The sequence below is a fragment of the Vespa mandarinia genome, chromosome 8 (assembly GCF_050613455.1).
Source record: "Vespa mandarinia isolate Hongniang chromosome 8, ASM5061345v1, whole genome shotgun sequence".
Classification (NCBI taxonomy): domain Eukaryota; kingdom Metazoa; phylum Arthropoda; class Insecta; order Hymenoptera; family Vespidae; genus Vespa; species Vespa mandarinia.
The window spans coordinates 1,445,001-1,452,500 of record NC_140817.1 but is presented as its reverse complement, the minus strand read 5'-3'; the positions used below and the strand labels follow the sequence as shown (position 1 = coordinate 1,452,500).

General features: G+C 38.6%; 1 protein-coding gene across 11 annotated transcripts in view; it reads left to right on the top strand.

Moving 5' to 3' along the window:
* Positions 1 to 7,500, top strand: part of LOC118451242 (tubulin monoglutamylase TTLL4-like) — a 139,049-nt gene that overhangs the window by 60,913 nt on the left and 70,636 nt on the right. Inside the window, exon 1 of one of the 11 annotated variants that reach the window (XM_085658798.1) lies at positions 5,456 to 5,479. The exons of the other annotated variants lie outside the window; for them this stretch is intronic. The gene's annotated coding sequence lies outside the window, so the exon portion shown is untranslated. Of the gene's footprint in view, positions 1 to 5,455; positions 5,480 to 7,500 lie in introns of those variants that run through there. 11 annotated transcript variants of the gene reach the window in all.

The window sequence follows — 7,500 nt, the reverse complement described above, 5'->3', positions numbered from 1 at the left end:
AGGACTTAATTACTTAGAGAAGAGGATTGAAGTATTAAAAGTTTCATTGTAAAGGGATTGAACGCGCGTTAATTTTTATCTCGATTCAATGTGATTAAGAAAAGGGAAGAGATTTGATCGAGGAATAAAATTGTTTGCGACTTTTTAATTTTTTTATAAATCTTTGATAATCGATTATAATTATTTGACCTCGTTTGAAATTGAAATGAATATTATTTAAACGGAATTTTTAAAAGCCTTCGAAGAAGGAACGTTGCTGCTTGCAGGGCTAAAATTATTTATCGAATAAAGGGTTCCTTTTGCCGGAGGTAATAATAATTCGAGAGAATTTTCAGAGTCTCGTGCATAGGCCCTGCCAGATCAAGAAGCTAAGGGAGCAATTGCTGCCGTCGAGAGGAGAGGAAGAAGAAGGAGGAGGAGGAGGAGGAGGAGGAGGAGAGGCAGAGTAATAATCTGCTTTCACTATCTCCACTTGAGCGAGATCCTCCTCCTTCGAGAGGGGTACCCTGCAATGATTCTTGGCCTCTTTATTTTCCCTCCTTCTCTTCTGGCCCTTTTTCGTCCAAAAATTTTCTTTCTCTCTCGCTCTCTTCTTTTTTTTTTTATTCGACTGGCACTTTTATTAACGCCTGGAGACTTTCTTGGGCAGAGACCGAGGTGTGCCACCGTGAGTGATCTTTAAGGGCGGCCTGTTTTCGTCTTTGAAAAGGGCACCGAAGACTCATGCCTCGACGAGAATCCTTACAGCTGATTGCCCTCAAAGGCGTCGAAAGTGACACCAAACGCCTTAATACTTGAGGATTAAAGAATACCGAGCTTCTGTTAGATATTATCCGAGGATTCTGGGTTTCTTGAAAGAAAAAAGAAAGAAAGATGAAAAAAAAAAAGGAAAGAAAAGAAAAGAAAAGAGATCTGTGGCTCTCCTAAGGACGCTAGGGATTTTTTTTCTCTCTCTTTTTAACATCCATTATCATCAAGCAATCACGTAAATTATATACTTCTTGATATTTGTGAAATGACAGTATTAAAAGAAAAAAAAAATATCTCTTACAGAAGATATAAAAAAAAAAATCTTACGAAATATAATTAGATTTTTTTGATCAGCAATATTCGACGGAGTCCAACTTTATCTGAGTTATATTATCTTACAATGGTGTTACTTGAATTTTCAATTCGACCATTCCTAAGAATCGACTAACGAGCGACACCGTAAGCGAACTAGTTTAAATTCGCAAATGCTTTTTCAGGCTCTCTGCACGAGAGCTAACATCTGTTTCGTCGTAGGTGTTCCTCAGAAGTTCAAGGCGTTACATTGTCGTTAGGTTTTGAGGGAAGAAAAAAGAAGAAGAAGAAGTAGAAGAAGAAAAAAAGAAATAGTCGCGAACGATATATATCCGTTCGAAATAATACGTAACAAGTCTGTGAAACTGATTTTCACGTGAAAAGATCACGGTGGGTAAACATCGAGCCGATCTAAAGAAACTAGTTTTCTCGTCAAACCTTTCTCTGGCATTCTCCTGTGTCCACGCGACAATAGTGCAATTTTCGTAGAAAAAGCAAAGCCACGCTTCCATTCTGTACGATCACCAGGGGACATCTAGGACAACGGCGATTGTTGTTAAATATTTTTGTCAGCATGAACATCTTTGTGTTAACCAGCTGGTACCAAACTGACTGGTCAAAAAAAGAAAAAAAAGAATAAAATAAAATAAAATAAAAAGAAAGAAATGGAAGGAGAGGATCGTTTGAAAGTGGACTCGTTGTATGTAGATATTTTATGTACGTGATTTGAAACGTCCAGTTTTCATTGGAGATCCTTTCTCTCTTTCTCTCTCTCTCTTTCTCTCTTTTTTATCTGATGCATCTTTTCTTTTTTTTCTTTTCTTTTTTTTTTTTTTTTTTTTTTCAAGAAAGAAGAGAGTACAGCCATTCTGTTATTCCATCTTCTTCGCACGTTTCGATTTCATTGACACTTTGAATCTCGTCTTAGGGATTTCATTGTTGAAAATTCTTCCTTTCGCGAATAATGTTTAGAAAGAATTTAGACGAAGAGAATCGTGTGTCACGCAGTTTGTACATTACTCCATGGGGGCCTAATGGTGTATCTTGTATGGTAGTACGTATGTGTATGGTTATAAAACGAACGTCATCGTATCGTACGACTGTCAGTGTTTTGTTGAAAATACCACCAAAGGTATTCCTAAAAGCCCGTTGAGATGCTTCTTCAGGATGGGTGGGGGAGGGGGTGGGGTAGGGTGGAGGGAGAGGAGAGGTGGAAGAAAAGAAAAAAAAGATAGAAGAAGGACCAACTATTCGACTCGTTCACAATTATTCTGGTCTTTCTATCTCTCTCCCTATGGAAAACAAACTATCCAAAGTGATTTATCGAACGTGTCATCTCTAATAATTATACTTGATCGTTTGGTATATAAGGAACCTTTCCTTTGAAGAATCCAAGTGTTTTATAAGATTCCCCTCGTTAAATCTTAGGACTCGTAAAAGAGAGGTGAAGAACGTCGTTCCTTGGACGAGCATTATAAACCTCAATCTTGTATTTTCTTTCTTCTTAATTTTTTTTTTTTTTGAGATAAAAAGAACGTCGCGTTAGGAATCTTAAACTCTATCTCTAACTTTTACAATACGACTTTTGTGCGTGTGCCGATCGATCGCAGTGAACGCGTTAAGACTTTTGACGAACCATATCCAGCTAATCGATCTTAAAAATGACTCTGTACGTGGAGCTGGATCAAAGCAGAAAGAGAGAAAGAGAGAGAGAGAGAGAGAGAGAGAGAGAGGGAGAGAGAGAGGGAGAAAGAAAGAGAGTCCCAAATCGAAATAAATTCCTAACGACGACAAAGAGACAGGGGTTGGTTGGAAAGAAGGTTAAAGAAGAAGAAGAAGAAGATGAGGGACTCGAGAAAGAAAGATTTGACTGCGCCCACCTCAGGCCCCGTTTACACCCCCAACCGTACCCCAAACAACGAGCTGGGAGTACCAGTCTTCCAAATATTCTACGGGAAACCATAACAACCGTCGTGGCCTGCCACAATGGGTTCCATGAGGGATTGTTGAACCATCGGCTCAATAGATTTTCCGCGGGACCGCGCAAACACAAGCAAACACGGAGATGTCTCTCTCTCTATCTATCTATCTATCTCTCTCTCTCTCTTTCTCTCTCTCTCTCTCTCTCTCTCTCTCTTTTTCTCTCTCGATCTTCTAAGTTGCTTCTTACTCGACGAGAGATTTAAAACGACCGTCCTCCATCCCCATATCCACCACTTCGATCGCATATTTCTATTCTTTTCTATTCTTCCTTTCTATTCTTTTCTTTTCGTTTCTTCTATTTCGTTTCCTTCCAAGAGTCATCCATTGTTAGACATATATATATTATAACCAAGAAACTGACAACTATTTCGCTCGCGAACATGTGTATGGATAAAAATCCATTTAATGATTTTCCTCGTGGATTGATCGATAATAAAGGAAAAGGTATAAAAAAAACTTGTGCGTCTGGATACGGGAAGTCGTTGCGTTATGTCCTGTCATTGAAAGTTAGGATCTTTCAAAATTTTTTGTTATTACTGGGCGTATCTGTGAAACTAAAGATTCATGAATTGGTATATATATATATATATATATATTGGTATATATATATATATGAGAAAATTCAAATTAGAAAAATTATGATCGTGCATACGTACATATATAATATGTTTTGAGTACATCTCACAGAGAATTCGTTTTCTTTCTTTCTTTCTTTCTTTCTTTTTTTTTTCCTTCGAAATATCAGAGCCAAAGAAATGATGCCGGTTATAAGAAGAGAAGGTAGATAAAGAGAGAGAGAGAGAGAGAGAAAGAGTGAGAGAGAGAGAGGGAGAAAAAGAGAGTCATTTGTCAAGACTATAGTGAAATCGTCTTTTGCACGAAATACAGAGGAATCGTAAGGGAATTTAGGTCCAGTGGGGAAACGTGAAACCGGATGCTGGGATTACAGATTTCTGCGAGATTTCTGAGGGAATGCGATGGACGTTTAAAAAAATAAAAAAAAAGATGAAAAAAGATGAAAAAAGAGAAAGAGAGAAAAAAGTAGTAAAAGAGAGAGAGTGAGAAAGCAAGAGGAAGATAAAAAAAAAGGTATTGTAAGCGTTTCCTGTCCAGTCTGGCTATTCAATCCGCCAGGAGGGAAGATGGGTAGTAGTCGGAGTGGTTTTGTGATGAAGGAGGCTGGGAGGGGGAGGGCAGCAGGGGGTAGACGAGGAAGAGAGAGTGAGAGAGGACTTGGATTGCTTGAAAAAAAATTATAGTAATTTGAGTGCTACGTTAAAATGGTTGCGCTACTTAGAGTTGTCCGGTGCAACCCGCTGGTTATCTCTTTCTTCGGTCTCTTCCGTTTTATGCGACAGGAGGAAAGACGAGGTAAAGAATCAGAAGGAGATGGGAAGAAGGAGAGAAAGAGAGAGAGAGAGAGAGAGAGGGAAGAATCTGCGCAGGTGCGTAACCGTATAATGTTACGAGAAGAAGAAGAAATCTCGGATCACCGATACAGGAGTGAGTAACGGTGGTAGCACCGACTGCTAATACTTGAATCGTCCCAGTTTTTAGAGCAGATTAGAGAGAGAGAGAGAGAGAAGCAGAGGGGGAAAACTCGTAGAGAAGATAGATAGAAGGAGAGAAAGATAGAGGAAAAAGAAAGAGAGAGAGAGAGAGAGAGAGATGCAACAGGTGGATCTACGAATGTTCATTCGTACGGTTCGTTCGAGAAGTGAAGTGAAGTGAGTCGTTTCGCGTGACTCTCAAGAATCTTGAATGTCGGGGACACTCCGTAATAGTAAACGTACTCAGCCGAGAGAAAATGATGGAAAGTTTCTCACTCTTTCGTCCTCTTGCGTGCTAATTGCATCGCGTGTTAGAGTTCCGTAATGGGTATTAATGTTCGTCGACAGTCGTTTTTATAGAAAAACGATGACGAAGACGGAGACAGTAGCGGCGACGACGACGACGATGACGCAGTTAGAAATGTTAATCGCGAACGAACGTACATGTATATATATATATATATATATATATATATATATATATATATATACACATGCGCTATCGTAGGTATTTAAAATTATTTATTTAGCTGCTGGAATACGAGAACTGCAATAAATTAAAATATCATACGTATGCGTGCTTTAGAATTTATGAATAAATAGAATAGAGAACGTTTATTGACTCGCAATATGCCCTTGCGGAATATCATTAGCCTTCGTTTTATCATTATGGACAGCCGCGTCCTCGTTCGCATCCGCGTTCGGAAAGTCCGCGAGAACGCGTCTCGCGTCCACCGCAGTAACAGCAACAGCAGCAGCAGCAGCAGCAGCTTGAAATTCGAACGGCAATCGGGTCGACCGTAAATTCATCCCGAAATATCCGGTTTCATCGTTAAAAACTTAAATTGGGAGAAACCTTTCCGTTCTCAAATTGCGATAGGCAGGTAAGGATCACGTTTCAACTACACCCGGTCGAGTTATTAATCAGACGGAAACCTCACGTTGTTGTAGAGCCCTCCCAACCACCTCACCCACCTTTAAGGTTCACCCTCTCAGTTGAAATTCAACTCGCGATTTATTGCGGTGAATCCTCAGCGCGTTCGAACGCCGCTCATTCGTGATTCTAAATTTCTACGTGAATTCGCGATAACAGCCATTTTACGTTCACTATGTTATTATTATTATTCTTATCGTAATTGCGGACCGATTGCGTGCGTTCCTATATGTAAGGGCATAATAAGATAACTTGGTGGTGCAATGATGATCGATAACAAAGCCATGTCGATGCGATAGAATCGAATCGACGATGATTTTTTAGCAATCACCATGGAAAACCCTTCGATGCGATCGATGGCTTCGAGAAATTTGATCTGCGTGTTAAACGATACTTCGAGAGGATGTTGCTTTCTTTTTTGTTTCTTTTTTATTTTTTTTCTTTTTTTCCTTTTTTTCCATTTTATTTTTGTAATTTTTCTTTTTCCTTTTCGTTTTCATTCGTATCACGAACGAATACTTTTTTCTCCCTTATATATCTATATCCATTTATTTTTTTTTTTTTTTGTATCTATTCCGACCTCGAGAGTTTTTACGTACTTTAATACACCTGCACGTTTGGTCCATTGTTCAGGAGAGAGAGAGAGAGAGAGAGAGAGTGGAGGTCATTTTTTTGGCAAAGAAAAAAAAATGTGGGTCGATGTCGCACAACTTTTTAAGATGCCTTCTAATGTATATCCCATCGCGAGACTCCAATTTCTTTCTTTTTCTTTTTTTTTTTTTTTTTTTTTTATTTCTTTTTTTTCTCGCTTCCCTTCTCGTCCTTCCAACTTAACAATCTTTTTTTTATCACCTTTTCCTTTTTTTTTTTTTTTTTGCTTATCTTAACCATCGCCTTTCCCACGACGTCACGTGTGCGTCTGCACGTGGTCAGTGAGCTCTTTTTTCTCGCATAGGGCTTCTTTCGAAGGGCCCCTTTTTTCCTTTTATTTTATTTTATTTTCTTTTCTTTTTTCTTTTCTCGTTGCGCTCTATCCTTACTCCCTTTCTCCCTTTCTCTTATTTTTCTTTTTCTCTTTCTTTTGAAACGCGAGCTGGAAGTGATTATCTATTAATAGACGCGAGACGTCTTCTGTTCTTCCTTTATTAACTATATATATATATATATATATTTTTTTTTTTCACTCTTTCTTTCTCTCTCGCGATAAAGAAAATGAAGGAATTTGAGATCGATCCGAATATGAGAGTATTTCGAAAATCGGAGGAAGATTTTCATAAATCTAACGTAATGGTTATATAAATTGTATTTGCTTTTTCGGTATTGGTATATATTTATAAAAAAAGAAAAGGGGGAAAGAAAAAAGAAGTTTTCAAGAAAAACAGGAAACAGAGACACAAGTCTACCGCACAAATCCGTCCGTGATTTTATTTTTCTTTCTTTCTTTTTTCTTTTGCTTTTTATTTTCTTTCTTTTTCTTTTTTTTTGCTGTTTTTTCTTTCTTGTAGAAGAAGAAAAAAAAAACATTGTTCGGTTTTTCTTCTCTTTAATAACAAGTTCGGAAGCAGCAGCATCGTGGATCATATTCTCGGAAGCAGGAAGCGGCCGATCTTGGCGATGTCAAAAGTCGCCTGAAGAAAAACGTGCGAAGGGGTTCGTATTTCGTATGATGCGCCTTCTTCTACCACTTGAATAGCCAAAGGCAAGCGGAAGTGCTCGATCCAAGAGTAATAATAATTGGTTCGAGACAGAGAGAAACAGAGAGAGAGAGAGAGAGAGAGATAGCCTGTAACACCCTACATAAAGTATATAATATATATGTATGTATACATATGTATGCATACGACCACCGTGACTGACATTGGGTCAGCAAGTGGGAGGAAGGGAGGGAGTGAGTGTTCAGGCATGTGCGCAAAATTTGGGGGAACCTTCGTAAAAAAAAAAGTGTTTTACGTCCGTAATGCGAGCCACACG